At 40.8% G+C, this 18,371-nt stretch overlaps 1 long non-coding RNA gene across 3 annotated transcripts; it reads right to left on the bottom strand.

The window, feature by feature from the left end:
• Nucleotides 1-14,689: 14,689 nt before the first annotated feature.
• On the bottom strand, nucleotides 14,690-17,967 carry LOC119293217. 3 transcript variants are annotated; one of them, XR_005142989.1, is made up of 4 exons: nucleotides 17,505-17,967; nucleotides 17,283-17,405; nucleotides 15,292-17,184; nucleotides 14,690-14,990 (listed from the first exon to the last, which is right to left on the bottom strand). It is a non-coding gene; the product is annotated as an uncharacterized LOC119293217 (long non-coding RNA). The 3 variants fall into 3 exon arrangements; XR_005142983.1 differs by having other exon boundaries at nucleotides 14,690-17,184; XR_005142985.1 differs by having other exon boundaries at nucleotides 14,690-17,184; nucleotides 17,514-17,967.
• Between the last annotated feature and the right edge of the window lie 404 nt (nucleotides 17,968-18,371).

Raw genomic sequence — 18,371 nt, 5'->3', positions numbered from 1 at the left:
TTATGTGTGGAAAGATTTCAGCTCATGGTAAGAATACATAAAGTGTGTCAGTCCGACAGTAATACCAGTTACCTTGTAGTGTACTCATAGGATTTTATATAAGTGTTCTGTAGGCGGTTCTCCCTAAAGTTTTGAAACTCCTCCACGGAGGATTATATTTCATTCAATGGTCCTGCTTCTCCGTTGCCACAGAGTGGTCGTTTCCATAATCAAGGTCCTTGGACCAGAACCAAGCATTAAGTTCAATGGATCGCCATTATCTCATATTGTCTTCGGTCCTCATAAATATCTTCACCTTTCACGTCAGAGGTCATAGATTCCCTAAACAATATGTGTTACCTGTGTAGATTTTGTTCTTCTTTCTCGTTATTGTGTTCTGGCATCCCCGTGACGTAGTCACCTATGCCTGGCCAGACGATGATGGGTGTCATCACACCAAGAGGGCCCTAAGAATATCTCTCCATCGTCGGAGGCGCAAATCCCACTCTCGAGCTATCTAGTCGCTTGTCAAACTTTCCGATGAACCTGTTACTTGTCATTATGATCACCGTGTTACAAGTAACATTTGAGCAACCCCAAAGACCATCGTATGGTAATAAGTGACTACGATACTCTCATGGTCTAGGGAGCAAAATCACACGTTAACACTCTGTGTTATTACAATTGATTACAGATGATATTATCTCAATTCATAACAAACAAGTTTGGAGCGATTCAATATGATCGTTCTTCCAATGTCATAATCTCAATGTTGTTTTAGGACTATCGTTACACTTAGCGATATCCTAAGATCCAGAAAACATGATCATCAACAACACTTGAGCTAGTCTCAGAGGCGAGACTAGGAACCTTTATTTTATTCGTTTATCATTTCACACGTGCATATGAGTTTTTCATTGAATCTCATATTCCGGGATCATAGCAGTTATAGCATGAAATATAAACACTTAATTATGAATATGGAAATATAGTAATACAAATATTATTGCCTCTAGGGCATATTTCCAACAGTCTCCTACTTGCACTAGAGTCAATAATCTAGTTAGCACTTTCAACTTTTACACCAATGGCAATCCGATGTCAGTCCATGCTTTGCTTGTGGTATAGACTTCGTCCTATCAAATCTAACAACTTCAGATTCGTCTGTATCATTTTTATTTCAATGCATCCATCATGCTTTCACATAACTTCATAATTTGTGTGAAACAAGCTTGGTACATACGGAATCACCGGTAAGACCTTTGATTCCTTAGATTGAGCTATAGAACCACTATTTGGGAACAGTGTTCTATTTGCACAATCATCTAGAAACCATACCAAGTTCATAAATGAACCTTTGATTCATCACCCTCTTGTTGCTTCTAAAGCGACAATATACTCAGCCTTCTGTTATAGAATTCACCACATTAACTTTCTTGGGTCAATTCCAACTTACTATGCCACCATAAATTATTTAATTTAAATTGAAATTTGCTTGGAGCACAGATTGAAGATTTTTGTTGATGTACTACTTACATCAAGCATGTATTGATGTAACTCCTTATAACTATCTCTTCATTTTCTCCATATGCGATAAACATGTTGTTAGTACTCAAAGACATTTTTACTGTTGTCATATGATCAATAATTTGACCATTCCAGTAACTTTACGCACAACTTACTTGGAGTGCTGGACATCTCTGGTTATTTACATACCATGGATTTAACACAAGTGTGATTGAAATTATGTATTTCACTCATCAGTATTTAAAGGGACCAATTCTTGCTAAGAACTCCTTCCATGTGACTGATAAAAAACTCTTGGCGTTTTTCATACTAAACTGGTATTTTGTTAATATATATTTTGGCTAAGTCCGATTAGACACTACTATCTCCATATATTATTATGTCTAATACAAAGACTACATTGCCTAAGTACTTAATTGAAAAACTATTTTAAATAAAATCTTAAACTGCGTCAAAAATTATATAATTTCCAATCAACACTATGTCATGCACAGATAGTGTTTAGAAATATTATCACGCTCCCACTTATTTTTTTGTAAATACAAATGTCTTTGTTTCTATCAATGAAATCATATTATTTGATCAATTCATCAAAACAAATATTTAAGCTCCACTATGCTTGCTTCCGATCATTACAGGCTCTTCATGTTTGCACACTTACTAGCATCATCTTGATCGAGAAGATTATTGTGGACAGTGTCAGATATACAACCTTGGTTCTATTTCCATCTCGTGGGAATCATTTTGACATCCATCTGTTATATCTCATAACTGGAATATTTAGTAATTGCTAGTTTAATTTGAACTGACTTTAAGTATTATTATGATGAGACAATCTCGTCATAATCAAGTCCTTGATCTTGTCATAAACTATTTGCAACAAGTCAAGCATTATAAAACATTTTTATCTTTCTCAATCTATAGATCCATCACTACACTTTAGACTTTAAGTCTTTCAGAGGGTCTATCAAGTTCTAAACTTGAATTACGTGTATGGATACTATCTCGAATTATTTTGGCGTACAACCAATTCCGGAGTCAAGGTCCATCAACGCTTCTCTTTGAATTATAGGTTCATTGTTTGTTCAGCAATATTTTGTCTGCACACCACACAGGTCTGCACGAATTCGCCAAACCTATATAGTTCAGTTGCATGTTCGACAGAAGTCTCTATCCCATGTAGAGACTTCTGTATCAGTCGCGGTAAGAAAATTTAGAACCACTTCTAGTGTTTCTTTTATTTGACATGTTTACGAAGATTCTATAATCTCGTCAAATTGCGCTGTCCTCCCACTGACTCTTTTGTAGAAAACATTTTCTTCAAAGTTTCCTCACTCTGTTACAAAACACTTTGCCCCGGCGTAGTGATAGAGGAACACCCAAGCATTTGGGATAACCTACAATGTAACACTTATTTCAACAAATTTGATGGCACTCTTTTCCATGTAAAAGCCATAGTCTCTAAAGCATCACATTTAAAAGTATATTAGCGGAATATTCAATGTCATCTCTGATTTCACCATGCCATACATAGCTAGACTACATCTACTCAAAACACTCTACTCTTAGTGGTGTTTCTAGGAGGTGAAAGCTCTAAAATTCTTTTATAGCTCATCAAACATTCGCTAAATTTGTAACTCAAATATTCTTTTATACAATCCAATTGTACAAACATAATTTTCTTGTTACAATAATTTTTATTTCAAAAGATACAAATTTATGTCTCAATTAGTAAAAATAAATATCTACTTGAGTCATCCTTGAAGATAGATAAATCCACTACTTGCAACAACACTTATTCGACTACAAACATCAATATGCACATTTCCAGTTTATTTTGTTGCTCGTTCTTTATGGCATGTCAACGGTATTTTAGTTTACTTCACTATTTGGACAAAAGTTGCAAATCATATGACTTCAAAATCCATCACTATGGAATTTCTCCATGCGGGGTTCTTCAATGTGACTAAATGTAGTGCCACGCATATGTGTTGTTCTTTTAGTATTGCGACATTTAGCGTCAGTTTTATGGATGTTCATTTTTTATCATCAATATTCATAACTCAAATCATATTCACAGTAGGGCCATTTTGTTCATTACATCGAACAACTATTGTTCTCTTATGAACAACCTCCTTGCAACTTCTATTCAATGGGCTAGAGTGTACAAAACTCTAAAATTAATTATCATGATAATTCATAGATAATATGTCGATGAAAAAGTATCATAACTATTACAAAATTTTCAACACATATTTTAACATCATTTATTTGTTGGTCATATTAGGCTGTAATAATTCTTGCATTGATTCGCAACAACATGAAATCGAGTCGGTATATTTGTGATCAACTTTTAACAGCAATTCCTGAAGAATTTAGTGTTTAACAATTTAATCACAATTCTAAAGAATCACACTTTACTTGATCGACTTTCTCTACATCTTATAACTTGTATGAAATTCATACATGAGCTGTACATTCCAGTCTTCTTTTCCTTCCGCATCTAAACTTCTCATAGTTTTACTTTCAATATTTATCCCACTCAACAGAAGAATCATCTAACTTTTAAGAGTGGCATGAGCCCTGAACTTCCCTAGGTATGTAAGTCTCAATACATCATTTGGTTCTCTTCTTTATCTTTAAGTTCTCGCCGTCAACTCATGACTGGTGTTCTTCTGGATATTACACATTTTAGTCTTAAACATAGTTGAATGCTTCACTAGATCTTGCAAACAAAACATTTCTTTAGATATCATATATCTTTTAATCCTTGTTTATTTTTTAAAACAATTTGCGGTTCCAAACATAACTATCCCAAACATTTTTAAGTTCGGGTTTCTCGGAAGCAATTAGACCATAATGCAATTCTAACTGTTGGATCGAAGGACATGAGTCTCATCATCCATAGCATTAGCAAGAGAGTATTGTAAGCACGCAGTAGGACAAAGTCCTTCTTGGTAGTTTTAGAGGACGATCCTCTCAATAATAAAGATTCAACTAGATAAATAACAGCTAATCAATTTGAATAAAAAAGGTGGAACTGTGAGCCATAATTCTACAACTATAATACAAACTACACATAGACATTGTTCATAAATAATTTGCACTAGTGATTAAACTAAACTAATAGTACATAATTGTGCTCCCACTCAAATCAATATCTCTCATAATTGATTTTAAGTGATTCAAGATCCAAATCTAGTTCTCAGCCAATGATGTGGACATCACTGATGATGAGAATTTTGACTGGTGGGCAAACTATTGCCGATCATATCACCATAGGACTCTTGTTCATCTTTCGATGCTTCATACTCCGAGCTCAAAATGATTCCGCTAGAACTTCAAGACAGTCGAGTGTTATCTGCTTGCTTGGTCTGACCTCGCCCGTCTTACACTTCATGATCTGTTTGTACCCATGTGGACATGACGTACTCCGGAAAGCCACATGTTATAGATGGTTGCAACACTGGGAAGAACATCTTTTAACTTGATATTTACTGTGAGAGATCACCCTAATAATTGACTACACGCAATTAAAGGGTACAAACAACAAAGGGATAAAAATCTCAGGCAAACAATAAAAGCATGATATGGTATAGCCATGGGCATCGTGAATCTCCGTGATCATCTTGAATCTCCTGTTGAAGCGTCGTGACGGCCAATCTTTCTTTGCCGTCGCAACCGTTTCAAAAACGTTGCCGTGGCGGCAATTTCAGGAAATGTTGTCATGGCGACCATTTCAGAAAACGTTGTTGTGGCACCATTCAGAAATTCCGTTCTGGCACGAAATTATAGCTCCTCGTCCCGCGCCAAGTAGACCTTCTCCACGTCAGGGTCCTCTGTGTACATTTGCCATCGTCATCTGTAGTCTGTAGGTTATCTCTATGATATTTACATTAACGTGGCAATCTCGTGGCCCCAGCCATCATCCTGAGGCGCGCAGGCCACTTAACATACAACATATAACCATCTCGTACATAAACTCATTATCATGACGAAGGCTATACCACATCATATGCATACCCTGCAAAACCAAGTTAGACGTCCTCTAATAGGTTTTAGCAAAATTTTAGTTCGTGGTTAACCAGTTTTAACAAGTAATACTAGCTACCTACGTCCATAATTTTGCCGATGATCCTTGATGCTAGATTAAGTTTCGGGGTGTGTGAAACGATAGACTTAATTAAAATCTCTAGTCCCGTACTAAACTCCATCAAATACATGTGACCCCCTAGCAGATCATTTATCTTCGGCACACTCTTGTGTACATGACAGTTCACTATTCTCAACTATGGTGAAGCCCAAGGAACTGTTAGCAGATCGTCAACAGCCAGAGCCAATTGATTGTTAGAACTTGTAAAAATAGACACCATATCGTTGATGAATTGAACCAAAGCAACACTCGAGGGAAGCATAGCAAGAACATCAACCCTCACAATCACATGTGATCTAGATCGCAACCTGCACCTACTCATATAACTGCTCTTGATGCCACTGTTGGGAAACGTAGTAGAAAACAAAAAAAATCACGCATGCGATCACCCAAGATTAGTATGAAGATGCATAAGGGGTTCTGATCACGATCATTACCGTCACCAAGTTGTAGCGTAAGATGAATGTGACAATGTAGATCATACTTGGAGTTCCTCGAACCATCGATGAACAATCCCGCATACCACCCACGAACAATCCCTCGAACTGAAGACCGAAAGCACGGCCTCTCTACTTTGTTGGAAGCGTGAAGCCTTCATGATCCGGCAGCGCTTCACCATCCAGAGCGGATTGTCACCGGAGAATTAGAGGGAGGAGATTAGAACCACACATGGCTTCTAATTATGAGGACAAGAGGATTAGCCTAGCTCTAAGTAGTCAACTAGGACCAACAAGAACTAGAAAAAATGAGAGGAGGCTCCAAAACTTGTGTATACAAAAGAGCAAAATCCCCTAGTATATATAGGTTGGAGGGGGAGAGAGAGGGAGGTCTGCCACCAAGGGGGAAGGAGTCCCCCTTGGTGATCCGGCCTAGGGAGGGAGGAGTCTGACTTGTCCCCGTCCCCAATTCGGCCTCCTTCCATAGGAGAAGGGGGCACCTTCCCACTTGGGCCTTTTAGCCCAAGTTGCCTTCCACCTCTTGGCCTTTTAAGGCCCGTTGATATTAAATTAAATATAAAATAGTTCTAAATATTTTCAGACCATTATATATATATAATTTAACATCACTGAAAACATTTTCCACCCATATATATTTATCTGTATTACCCGATATTCACCGACACCCTTCTAGTGACCCCGAAACGCTTCCAGGTCCTCTCAGAACTATTCAGAATATTAATGAAATAATTTCCAAAAATATATTCTCATCACTCTCATCCTATTAATACTCAGCAAGTCGTGATTGCCTTAAACTTGTGACCCCGTAGGTTCGGTAAATCATAGACATGAATGAAACCGTTTGCTCAATGACCGACAACAGAACTGTGATGTCCATGTAGATCCCTATGAGAACACGAATATGATATTCGAGTGAACCTTTGGTTATCATGTGATGTCCCCTTTGCTTTGTGATACTTTACAAAACACTGGATGCATCGGTATCCTCCTGAGTCATCGCCATGCTCACTATACCAAAATCCTCGTTACCGATTTTGTTCTTCTTTCTCGCTATTGTGTTTCAGCATCCCCATGAAGGAGTCACTTGTGTCTGGACAGACGATGATGGATGTCATCGCACCGAGAGGGCCCTAGGAATATCTCTCCATCATCGGAGGAGCAAGTCCCACTCTCGAGCTATCTAGTCCCTTGTCAAACTTTTCGATGAACCTATAAGTTGTCGCTATTATCACCGTGTTACAAGTGACGTTTGAGCAACCCCAAAGCCCATGGTACGGTAAAAAGTGACTACAATACTTTTCTCATGGTCTAAGGAGCAAAATCACACATTAACACTCTGTGTTAGTACAATTTATTACATGCGATATATATTATCTCAATTCATAACAAACAAGTTTGGCTCGATTCAATATGATCGCTCTTCCAAAGTCATAATCTAAATGTTGTTTTAGGGCTATATTACACTTAACGATATCCTAAGATTCAAAAAACGTGATCATCAACAACACTTGAGCTAATATTAGAGGCGAGACTAGAAACCTTTATTTTATCTGGTTATCATTTCACACGTGCATATGAGTTTTCCACTGAATCGCGTATTTCAGGATCATAGCAGTTATAGCATGAAATATAAACACTTAATTATAAATATGGAAATATAATAATACAAATATTGTTGCCTCTAGGGCATAGTTCCAACATTTTGGGTGTTTAATGACTACACCTCATTTATCGCCAAGGATACGATCCATGTTACCCTAATGAACTTTACTATCACTGGTGTTTGGTATAACACTTCACGGTCTCCTCACTCCTAGCATCATCGGTGCTCGATCTCCATGATCCTGGGTACCTGCAGGGATGAAGATCGCAGACAAGACAAGAGACATCTTCACGGAACAATTTTATTTCACACATACGGGACGTTATGTCCAAGTCTTCCATTGATCCGCTCAACAAATACCTTGGGTTGGAAGGCTCATGCCCCAACTACACACACTTGTGAGAAGAAAATATTGATATGAGTAGTATATGATCCCTAATAAGCCAGGCTATCACATACACCCCCACTTAGAGGAACCGACGTCCTCGTCGGGCTACAAGAACGTTCCCTCTTGGCACATACGTCTGTGCATCCAGTCTAGCACATGTGCCATGTCGTGTGCCACGACGGGTCACAAATGTCATGCACAACATGACCGCGCACCTGTCCGCAAACATCCGTGTAACCGTGAGGGTCGGCTCTGATACCAACTTGTAACGCCCCAGACACACCTGCCGGTGGTTGTTACTCCTGACGTGATCTAGACTAGCCCCCACAGACCAATACTAGTCTTTTCTGCGCACTTTGTCCTCACTCGTGCGCACCCGGGGGCAACTTCCCGGTCGGTCACCTATCCTGAAACTACTCCAAGCTGAGCACGCTTAACTTTGGAGTTCTGTCTGAATGGGCTCCCAGAAAAGAAGGAATTCCTTATTGATATCAGTAGTCTATGATCCCTAACAAGCCAGGCTATCACAAATATGCCTTACAGCGGATGCTTTGTGTGATGCACGATTACAAGTATGAACTAGATGAGAGACCACTATGGTGGTGGAGATGGCTATGGAGAGGGAAATGTTAGCGGCTAGGGTTTGTGGATGAAGATGATGATGAAGAGGTTCTGGAATCCATGCTCGTTGTTATGTTGACATTTCGATGGGGTCCCTTTAATAGAAGTTGCACAGGTGGACAACTTGCCTCGAAATCCATGCCAAACGGACAATCATACAGGTGCGCGCGCCCATATGGAACGTCGTATTTTGCTTTGTCTTCGCGCAGACGCTTCTTGTTGATTCTTTCTTCCTCCATTTTCCTTCCATTCCATTCCCGTACGCGATTTCTTCCCTTTTTTGCCCATTTCCTGTGGAAACACATCAGAGAGACGATTTGTGTAATCATTTGCATTCATTAGTCATTAGTAGCAATATCAGAGCGAATATCTCTTTTTAGATGAAATATCTCGGTTTAAAAAAAAGTGAATGAGTGTAAAAATATCACTCATAACTTTGCCATGTGTGTTAAACACCACGGGATGTACGGTCATGAACTCTCTTGGTTTTTGACTATTTCAGACTTTATGCCACTCTCATATTCTACAAAAATAAAGAGAGAAAGGGAGAAATGCAGGGGAAGTTAAGGGAAGGAGAAAAATGGAATGGAGGCATTTATGTGAATGGTTTTTAGTGCTAGATTTTATAAACTCGTTTGGGAAATTTTAGAAAGTTTAAATTAATTTCAAACTATCTCTACCTAATAATAAATCAAATTGGATTTTTGGTCGTCCGTTGCTACCTCTTGAGCACTGCGTTGGTTTCCCTTGAAGAGGAAAGGGTGATGCAGTGAAGTAGCGTAAGTATTTCCCTCAGTTTTTGAGAACCAAGGTATCAATCCAGTAGGAGGCCACGCGCGAGTCCCTCGCACCTACACAAACAAACAAGAACCTCGCAACCAACATGATAAAGGGGTTGTCAATCCCTTCACGGTCACTTACGAGAGTGAGATCTGATAGAGATGATAAGATAATATTTTTGGTATTTTTGTGATAAAGATGCAAAGTAAAATACAAGGCAATAAAAATAGCAAAGTGTTGGAAGATTAATATGATGGAAAATAGACCCCGGGGCCATAGGTTTCACTAGTGGCTTCTCTCAAGAGCATAAGTATTTGCGATGGGTAAACAAATTACTGTCGAGCAATTGATAGAATTGAGCATAGTTATGAGAATATCTAGGTATGATCATGTATATAGGCATCACGTCCGAGACAAGTAGACCGACTCCTGCCTGCATCTACTACTATTACTCCACACATCGACCGCTATCCAGCATGCATCTAGAGTATTAAGTTCATGAAGAACAGAGTAACGCATTAAGAAAGATGACATGATGTGGAGGGATAAACTCATGCAATATGATATAAACCCCATCTTTTTATCCTTGATGGCAACAATACAATACGTGCCTTGCTGCCCCCTACTGTCACTGGGAAAGGACACCGCAAGATTGAACCCAAAGCTAAGCACTTCTCCCATTGCAAGAAAGATCAATCTAGTAGGCCAAACCAAACTGATAATTCAAAGAGACTTGCAAAGATAACCAATCATACATAAAAGAATTCAGAGGAGATTCAAATATTGTTCATAGATAATCTTGATCATAAACCCACAATTCATTGGATCTCGACAAACACACCGCAAAAGAAGATTACATCGAATAGATCTCCACAAGAGAGGGGGAGAATATTGTATTGAGATCAAAAAAGAGAGAAGAAGTCATCCAGCTAATAACTATGGACCCGAAGGTCTGAGGTAAACTACTCACACTTCATCGGAGAGGCCTTGGAGATGATGTAGAGGCCCTCCCTGATCAATGCCCCCTCCGGCGGAGCTCCGGAAAAGGCCCCAAGATGGGATCTCTCGGGTACAGAAAGTTGCGGCGGTGGAAATAGGTTTTTGGCTCCGTATCTGGTAATTTGGAGGTACGTAGGTATATATAGGAGGAAGAAGTACGTCGGTGGAGCAACAAGGGGCCCACGAGGGTGGAGGGCGCGCCTGGGGGGGTAGGCGCGCCCCCATACCTCGTGCCTTCCTCGTTCGTTGCTTTTGCGTAGACTCCAAGTCCTCTGGATCACGTTCGTTCAGAAAATCACGTTCCCGAAGGTTTCATTCCGTTTGATATTCTTTTTCTGCGAAACACTGAAACGGACAAAAACCAACAATTCTGGGGCTGGGCCTCCGGTTAATAGGTTAGTCCCAGAAGTGATATAAAAGTGTATAATAAAGCCCAATAATGTCCAAAACAGAATATAATATAGCATGGAACAATAAAAAATTATAGATACGTTGGACACGTATCATCCGTCATGGCATTTTTCAGAAAAGTCCCTCTATTTCAGAGAATTCAACCCGCAGTCCTGTTTTAAGTCACAGCCGAACAGTTATTTTACATTTTTCGAAAAAAACCTTGATCTTTTAGGTAATTCATCCGCGGATCATATTTAAGTCAAACAAATGCTTTTCTATATTATCCATATCTTTTAAACCGTAACTCTGATTTGAACATATTATATATGATATTTGATTAGAAAAATACGTAGAATATGAATATGAGATTATTTTTACCTATTAAGTATTTTAAATATTATTTTGGAAGATACTTAAGTTAAACAAATGATTTTCTAAATTATACGTATCTTTTAAACCGTAACTCCGATTTTAACATGTTATATATAAAATTTGATTAGAAAAATCTGTGGAATATGAATATGATGTTAATTTTACCTGTTATTTTTAAAATATTGTTTTAGAATCAAACTTTAACTTATAGCGCATGATCCTTTTTCTTTCGTACCGGCGGCGATCCGCCTTAGGATTAACGATATTCAAACACGTGTTGTTTTGTTTTGTTTTGTTTTGTTTTGTGTGAACACCGAAGCCATCGCCGGCGAGGGTGAGAAGGAGGATAAGCGGCAACACAAATATAATGCCTTGCTAAAATAAAGGAGATGGACGTATTGTGGTCTTGAGTGATGGTTGTTGGGTTAAGGGCGTGTGTTATGTTTTCTCTCCCGTTGCAACGCACGGGCTCTTTCGCTAGTTTAAATTCAAAATCTAAACCAAACCAACTCCAACCGTGTTCAAATTTTAGGAAGTGTTATTAGGCAGTGAATGTGATTTATGGTTGTGGTTTGAAGGTTTAATTTGCAACTCAAATTTAGAAGCCTTTAATGAGAGAAGTTGAAAGTGAAGTTGGAATTTTTGGGAAGCTATGAATTGGCTTTTTGGAAGTGATCAAGAATTTAAGTTTCAGGTGAAACTTTCAAGCCATTATTAAAATTAAAATAACTCCATCACATAAACATTCATGCCATAAGTACTACAAACAAGGTAGATTTTCTTGAGTTGTTACACAGACCACCACTCCTTCCATCACAATTACCCGCAAAACCTCCATGGAAACCCAAAGTATTAGCCATTCCCTGCACCCGCTATTTAGAAATCTACGTTTCAACCACGTAAAGAGTAGCTCGGCAAAAAATCCTTCGTAAGGTTGTAAAGTTCTAGAATTGTCGCGACATTGCCAAGTCCGCGGTGATTCCAACAAAGTGTATTCATTGTTCCTGACGGTCCTCCTCGAGGGAGGTTGCCGATTTTCAGATATACTAGCCTTGCTTGGTGATTGCCCCTTCTTCGCATGCTTACACTCTTTATGTAGCATGTGCTATGGCGGTGGAGGTAGCACCAGGCTAGCACCTACCTCGGTTATTGACACAGCTACCTTCTCACCCTACTTCCCCTTCATCTCGTCAACATGATTCCCTTGCATGACCCCTCTTGTTGTTGCATGTCAAGCTTCTGGGAAGTTTTCTTTTTTATACTGACTGTCCCCCCTCCATCCGGATGCTCAATACTCCCTCCGTCCCAAAATTCTTGTCTTATATTTGTCTAGATACGGATGTATCTAACACTAAAACGTAACTACATATATCCGTATTTAGACAAATCTAAGACAAGAATTTTGGGACGGATGGAGTATGTTTTAGCAGACTCCATGTTGTATCTTTCAGCTCCTCTCTAGTAGCCAGATTGACACCCGAGACGATCTCTTCCTGGGTGCGTAATGCCCACGCCCCGCTCTTCCACGTCCCCAACCCCATCCTTGCATAGAAGCAAACTGACCACCATGAGTTGCATATCCTATTGTAGCCCATTTTAGTAAATATTTTTTATATTCATGATTTTTTAAAATTCACAAACATTTTTTAAACTTCATGAACATTTGAAAATTCATGAGATTTTTTCAAATCGGCAAACATTTTTATCAATCCTTGAATTTTTTATTAAAAATCCACAAACTTTCTAAAATTCTTGAACTTTTTCCAAATTTACAGAATTTTTCCAAGTCTTGAACATTTTTCACGTTGGTGCAATTTTTAATTTATGAAAATTATTTTAAATATATATCTTTTTTGGTAAAAAAAACTCGCAGTCAGACTTTCCCTGAACCATTGGAAGCGTGTTTTTTCAAGGTTAGCGCATGGGAAAAAATAAAGGGGGTCAGGCCTGAGCTGTGCAACTGGGCCGTGGCCCGCTGATATAGCTATGGGGTGGGTGTGGCCCGTTCTCCGGCGTATTAATCCCGTTCGATCACAGAGCAAAAGCCCAAGAAAACAGCCAAAAAAAATAGGTCGTCTTCTTCCCGCTGCGTCCATCTTGTCGCAGTCCCCGGCGACGTTCTTGTCGAAGACCCCCGGAGACCCGCGGCGACGTTCTTGTCGACGTTCTTCCCGGAGACCCCCGGCTGCGTCCAAATCGAAAAAGGCAATGTAGTCTTCGATTCTGTTTCTTGGCCACCGTTTTCTTTCATTTTCTTGGAGTTCTTGTTCTGTAAAAATTTCACCCTACCTCTTTCCCAGTTCTTTCGGTTCTTGATTCGCTGCGCCTCTGCTTCAGTTATCTTCACGATGTCAATGGAGGGAGACAGGGAGGGAGCAGAGAGAGGGCGCCCTCGGCCTCGGTATGGCGGCCGCGAGGGGACAGCGGAGACGACGGCGCACCGGACGACGAGGCACCGTCGCAGCACCACCCGCGACCGCCGGGGCGCCGGGGCGGCCGCGTCCACGGACGGCCATGGGCTGCAGCACTGCGGCGGCGGCCACTTAATTGGCGAGTGGCCAAGAACAACTGACGCGTTCACGAGGGCCGGCGGCAACGTACTCGCCGTGGCATCGGGAACCGCGGGAGACAGCAGCACTCGCGGGCCCCAGCGCGGCGGTGCGGCTGCGCCGTCGAACGGGGGAGTCGCCTCCGATGAGCGGCTGATTGCCGGGCGCCGGCAGAATGGAGGCGCCGCTGCAGCCGGGCCACCTGCAACGACAGAACGACAGCAGAACTTCGTTCAAAAACTGGATCAACGTCAGCTAGGATTCGTCACCCGGCTAGGAGACGCACGGTTATTGAGGGGGAACATGTGCCTACAGGTATAGTTTGTCACTTCGCTGCTTTGATTCGTTCCCCTCGTTTCTGCAATTCATCAATGTGGCAATGTTCTGAACAATGAGATTATATTTCGTCTGAATTCTGATCAAGATTGCGCTGGTTTCATTTCTTTCCCTCGTTTCTGTATATTTATCAATGTGATAGTTAGATTATGCTTCTGATCAATGAGATTATGCGCGTCTGGATTCTAATCAAGATTGTGTGTACTGAATGTAGGAGGAATACAAAGCTTATCATTCAAAGTTTGCCACGAAGTTCAGGCAACTGCAAGTTTCTGAAGAAAGAGATATCAAGATGGTGTTCCAAGTTGACAGAATCCTCATTGCTTTGGCCAGATCAGGGCTCTGCATTGCCTTCAACAGGAGAAACGGCAAGCGTCTATGCGCTTTGAATAACCAAGTAGATCAGAAGATATTGTCTCTTCTCTGGAACAAAAATGCAAACTGGATTATATGCGTCTCACAGTTCACGCTCTCGAGGTCGATTGATATAAGATGCGCCAAAGTACCACTCGAGTAAGTTTTATTACTGTATTCATGAGCATCAGTATTACTCTTAAGTACTGCTTGTTGTTGTATTTCTGCAGAACTAAACAAGCAACATCACAAAACTTACAAGTTCAAAACAGTACTGTTGTTATACTGTTGAATGAAAGAAAACAACAGTAGAAGGACCAGCACAACAATAGTGTCGAAACATTGTTAGAGTAGCAGCTGTTAATGACAACGACAAAAAGATTCAACTAATCACAGGTGGAGCAAGTAGAGAGGGGCGTGGGCAGCTGCAGCAAGTAGAGGAACGGTGGAGCCTCGCTGTCAAGACGGCCCAAGTTACCTGTAGAGAAGGGGATATTCAGTAGAAATCAATATCAATATGATATTTCAGAACCAAACCTAGTTACAAGGCTGCAGTTTAACAGATATATATGGTGCTTTAAAAAGAACATAACATAAAACAGGATTGGAGGACAGAATGGTTGCATATTGGAAAGCTACCACATAAAACTTCTCCTGTGCATATATATGACATTGTTATGCCTCCTTTCTTATAATAGAACATTTAGCATTCTAACAAATATTTAGCATTCTATCAGCTACATAACTTGAAACAAAAGAATTGTGCATTTTGATCCTACCTGGTTTCATTTCTAGGTCTATAAGGATGGCGATCCGCGTGCCCCAACAGATAAGAATGTTTTCTGTATCTGAAATTACGAATCCGGAACATGTGAAATTATCTGCCGGTGCTGAAAAGGCAGTGGTATTTTCTAAAAAAACTAGGTACACATAAATTGAACACTTTCCAATATTTGTTTGTATTTTATTTATTTATTGTTGTCTAATCTAATAAAATAAACAAACATTTTTCCCATCAGCGTTATGAGAATTTTTAGCACAAGGAACGGCAGTTTACTTCATCAGATCACAATGCCAGGCATGGAGTGCTACAATCTGAGGTACTAGTCTAGGCTTCAAAAGGCAGCATTTGTTTTCACTGTTGCATACTGACAACTTATACGTATTGCAGCAATAATATCTTAGTGACAAGCCACAGACCTGACCTGAAGGGCCTCTTTCCTATCCAAACACACTCTCTCAAAACCGGAGGCCTGACAGAAAGGTGTTATGTTCCTCTCAAGAATTACAGTGAAGTTAGATTCATACAATCTATTTCAACTAAAGTGGTGCTACAAGAGGAAAATATGCGAGTCCGAATCACAGATGTAGGTTTATTACATACAAGTAACTAGATTTTATTATTATGAAACCTTGATCTCAACTTACAAGTGTTTGCTCCTCCTGAATTATGATCCAGCTCAAAGAAGAGCCTTCTGTGGCTAAATCAGTTTGTAAGAGTAATCCAAGGGGGATACACATCCTACAGACTGAAGATGAGCTACTATTATTGGTGAGATATAGAAATCAGGTTTCCTTGTTTGATGATAAGGGAGAACTGCTGAGGCGAATCAGGTTCCTGCCTTCATGGAGGCTACACTGTTATACAATCGACGAAGCATCCGATGTACTAATATCCTATTTGACATCACATGACACAAGAACAGGTATTATTTCATTCATTAGCTGCGGTTGATACAAGTTTATAATCTTCATTCTTCCAATCGTTTCGCCTGACTTAATAGGGGTATTATTCATTGCAGGTGAAAAGATTGGCAGAATGAAGATTATAAACCTAGCAAATGCGGCAACTATTACAGAAATTTCAGAAGATACAAATGCAGTTAGGGCAGTAGGTCTTCCGCAACAGAAGCCCATCAGAAGCTCAATAGCTGAAGCCTTAGCACATGTTCAAAGCATTTTTTATGAACAGGAATCTATGGAGATAATTACTGGGACAGCGAAGGGTCAGATACATGTCTGGGGAACTTAGTCAAACACTCTTGTGTATAAAACAAATAACATGTGAGCAGCTAAATGCTTGTAAAATTCCTAGTGGGAAGCTGATATTCTTTTCTGTAAAAAAGCAGTGCATATGCCTTGCAATGCCCCATTTTGCTACACATTATTTGCCTAACTTGCCTAAGGTTAGTTCAATACAAATGAAGCCACAAGTTGGCAAGCCAAAGGGAATCTTGTCACAGTGGTGTGGCAAAAAGCACATTGGCTAAGGTGACAAAAATCATTATTCGAGGCTACCAAATTTTCTACAAAATTAACTATTTGAGGTTACTAACTTCCTGTACATGTATAATAAGAAATAGGCAGTAAGCATATTACACATAACTGGGTACAACACTTGTACTAGATATCATGTGAATGTATCAAGAGGAAGGTGAGGAAAAGTCACATGTAACTCGGCATTACCCAACTTAACCTATGCATTGATCATACCTCAGCAAGTCAGTTAACGACACAGGTTCAGACTCAACATTTATGGATCGCTGCATTGTTTCTAGCTTGTACTTATGCCTGCATACATGCGCCAGTAAGAATTAGCCGCTGCTTTGGGCAAGATGCATTCCTCTTTACTTGTTGGTTCCTGTGATAAATGGAAACCATCTTGAAAGCAACTACACATAGAAGAAGATTCAGATGCATAAACTGAAGCGAGCATGTATCAAGTACTATCAATATCAAATGTGAAATTATCATGTCCTATATCAATTACCTATGGGGAAACCCCAAGCTACTAGCCAACAAGCTATCTCATCTGAGTTGTGAGAAACAATTTTGAGAAAGAAAATATAGGTCGGAGCCTAGAGAACCAATAAACCACTCCATCCTTGGGATCCTGAAGAATAAGACATAAATAGAGTGTCACCAGAACTCAGATTTTTGTTTGTTTGTTTGTAGAAGAGGGGTTTAGAGGATGAGAAGGGAAGATGGGTACCGCAATTACCAATCACTCGGGTGCGCATCCTCCCCTCCCCGTGTGTGGTATCAGGAAGAGGAGGTTCCGTCTGGCCGTGGGAAAAACTTGATCTTTGAGATCGGCAGTCGGTCGAGGCGGTAGGACACGATGGCGCCGGCGGTCGATCGAGAGGTGGCGCAGGCGGTCGATCGAGACGGTGGCGCTGACGGTAGATCTAGAGGTGGCGCCGGCTGTCGATCGAGAGGTGGCGCCGGCGGTGGATCGAGACGGCGGCGCCGACGGTCGATCGAGACGGTGGCGCCTGGAGATGAGAATACAGGGAGGCGCGTGAGACAGCACGGAGCAGTCTGGAGGAACGTAGGGAGGGAGGGAGTGGCGCAGTGGCGACTGGGGAGCGCCGGCGGCGAGATTCGGCGGCTTCGGGCAATATAGGGGTAGGACGGAAAGGAAGGAAGAGACGAACGCATGGGCTGTGGGCGGATAGCACATACTCCAGCAGTAAAGAGAGCAATTTGATTATTTATTTTTTTGATCAAATGAGGGCAATTTGAGTAAATGCCACATCTTTTCCGGGACTTTGCTGCTATCTCTACTCCTAATGTCTCAGTTGATAGTCTCCGCGGTTAATTTTCGTCCCACCTTCCCTGGGTTTTTTCGTCCTCCCTCCCACCTCCCAATTCCCCCGCAGTAACGATCCCACCTCCCAGTTTCGTCGGTTTTTTTCATCGGGTTTTTATTCGCCCCCCTCGATCCTATCTCCACCTCCATTCCGCCGCCACCTCCTGCCCCGTGACGCCCGCCCCACACCGCCTCGACCGAGACCGCGCCCCTCCCCAAACGACGACGATGATGGAGGGCGCCGCCCAGCACCTGACCTACAGATTC

The sequence above is a fragment of the Triticum dicoccoides genome, chromosome 1A, assembly GCF_002162155.2.
Source record: "Triticum dicoccoides isolate Atlit2015 ecotype Zavitan chromosome 1A, WEW_v2.0, whole genome shotgun sequence".
Taxonomy (NCBI): Eukaryota; Viridiplantae; Streptophyta; class Magnoliopsida; order Poales; family Poaceae; genus Triticum; species Triticum dicoccoides.
Note: the sequence above shows the minus strand (reverse complement) of the source record. Positions and strands in the feature narration are given on the sequence as shown.